Source organism: Aedes albopictus, chromosome 2 (genome assembly GCF_035046485.1).
Source record: "Aedes albopictus strain Foshan chromosome 2, AalbF5, whole genome shotgun sequence".
Lineage (NCBI taxonomy): Eukaryota > Metazoa > Arthropoda > Insecta > Diptera > Culicidae > Aedes > Aedes albopictus.
The window spans coordinates 259,326,768-259,329,266 of record NC_085137.1 but is presented as its reverse complement, the minus strand read 5'-3'; the positions used below and the strand labels follow the sequence as shown (position 1 = coordinate 259,329,266).

Below are 2,499 nucleotides of genomic sequence, written 5' to 3'. Positions count from 1 at the left end.
TCGAAAACAAAACATAAAAAACTGGTCATTTTGTAGTCTTCACCTTGTCTTAACCTGGAGAACAAACCCTTTTTAATGAAAACATTGTCTCAAACTTCACCGAAGCATTTTAAAAATCATATCTATTGCATGAACGATTTCAAATCCAAACACCTGTTTTCTTCTTCCTCTTCTTTTTCGTACAACATTAGATTGCCTATAAGTTCTGTTCAACGACGCAGGTTGAACTTGCTCGAAGTTGCTGCATCCTGCTCTTTCCCATTCATCATTAAACGGGTAAAAGCAGGATGCAGCAACTTGAGCAAATGTCAATTTCTTGATTTTGCTTTGGCTGACCAACAGTGTAACTTGAGCAAGTTCAACCTAACGTCGTTGAAAGGTACGTACAAGGAACAGTTAATCAGTTCTCAAAAATTACCCATCTCCAAAATAATAAAATAATATCTACTTTTGGAGATGCCGGGGATTGAACCCGGGACTTCTCACATGCGAAGCGAGCGCTCTACCACTGAGCTACATCCCCTTGTGTATTTACTCCCTGTTCAACACATTTCACTATCTTCATTCGACTTGCCACACATAACGCTACGCGAACCAAGATAAAGCACAACGAAGATGGACTCACTCATCCATGCCATGTGATGTGGACTAGGCGTACATAGATAGCAGCAGGGTGTATGTTTTCAAAGTGCTCTCCGCGTGCGAAAGGTTATTCGACCCCACACTTTGATTGATTGCGACACAATAATTTTCTGCTGCTGCGGTTTAATAAAACCAACGACACAACAAACAGCACGAAAAGGGTCAGTCAATCACGATACGCCACTTTTTTTTCGCCACCGGAATGAACAATAACGAAGCACGAGTTAATAAATTAAAACCCACTGTAGCGCCTAACGAGGTGCGTGACTAAAAAATTCAAAATCTCATTCGCTGCCTGACCTCAATAATTACGGTTCTCACACCATGCCAACACCACGCTACGCGGCTTTCGGCGTAAAAAGAGGGTAGTTTGACGAAAGCCAAACAGCGTGGCGGCGTCGACTGTCTCCTCTATCAACCGCTCGTGAAGACCTGTTAAAATTCAAGTTTCGTTTCACGCGCTATGGCTAACGTCCAAAAAATCAAAATGCTTATATGGATTTAATTATAACGATCGCTGATAGCCATTAACGGGGTCCCCGATTGCCTCAAATATATAAATTATTAATTAGCCATCATCGCTGCGGTCCGGTCATGTCGAGCCAAGCCAAGCCGCAGAGCCACTAACAACTTCTGTGTCGGATCGGATCGGAACGACGACATCGAAACTTGCGGACACACAATGCCGCGCCGTGCCATTCCATTACCATGTATTTTATCGACAAGTGCGCGGCTCTCTGTTCAAAATTCGGACACTCGCTCACTGCTGCCATCGCGCCGCCGGTGGTGATGGTGCTGGCAAAGCCATCAACATATTTGAAATGCATGTCTACACCCGACACGCCGTCAGCGCTGCTGTTGAATCATAATTAACTCGTTTTCGGTTGAATCGTTTTGATTGAAAGAGTTTTCGGCTACCGTCCGTTTTGGCGTCTGCTGGTGATTCCGCTCTGTGTCCGATTCTGTCAACGGGCATATGCTAGCCACCGTGGAATGCAGTCACTTTGAACGTTGTCCAGTAAGAATTCATATAGTAGGTACCGCGATTTCGGGTGGAATAGATCACTTTTTGCAGTTTTTGGCGCCTAGTTTTTTAAAAGTTATCGCTATGGTCAAACAGTATGTTTCAAAACAAGAAGGACCACGGTTTTTGGCAGTCAACGAGAAAGTACTACCGAAAATCATATACATAAAATTAAAAAAAAAAAATTTGCTTTCGGGGGGTGAATTTGATATGTTGGTAAAATGCCTTTGTAAGAACTGAAAAAAAAAAACACCTGAATCAACCAACCCAGAATGCGAAAAGATACGTAACACTTTTACACATTTTCTAAATTTGTAATTAGAAGAGTTTAAAGCTTAATAAATCCTAAGAAAACGCCTGAATCATTTGGATATTCATTACATGTGCAAAATTGCTACGTTGACACACAGAGAACAGACATTTAAGCTCGAACAAAAATACGTTGAAATCGTGTGTAAAGGATTTAAGTGCACCTCAACGCCACCAACGGAGACTGCCCCACATATAAAGTCGATTTGACCCCATGATGGCAGTGTTCATCGTTAAAATATACTAGCCCACAAAACGACACAAGCGCCAAACGGCCAAAACGGCGAGCACTGGAAACAAAAATGACAACACAACAATGTAAGTGATGGAGCGCTAGCGCCACGCAACGGGAGCATAACCACATACTCTGATATGACCGTTACAAAGTTTTACACAAGGCAGAAAGTAAAGATAGACGTCTGTTCTCTGTGGTTGACAATAGTTTGAAAGTGGCTTTCAATTTCGCCTAACATGCAGTTTATTTTAATATCGGATTTGATTGGCGATTAAAAGTAGAGGTTATG

General features: G+C 42.2%; 1 non-coding gene across 1 annotated transcript; it reads right to left on the bottom strand.

Moving 5' to 3' along the window:
- Window positions 1–451: 451 nt before the first annotated feature.
- Trnaa-cgc (transfer RNA alanine (anticodon CGC)) lies at window positions 452–523 on the bottom strand. The gene has a single exon. It is a non-coding gene; the product is annotated as a tRNA-Ala (tRNA).
- Window positions 524–2,499: the final 1,976 nt, after the last annotated feature.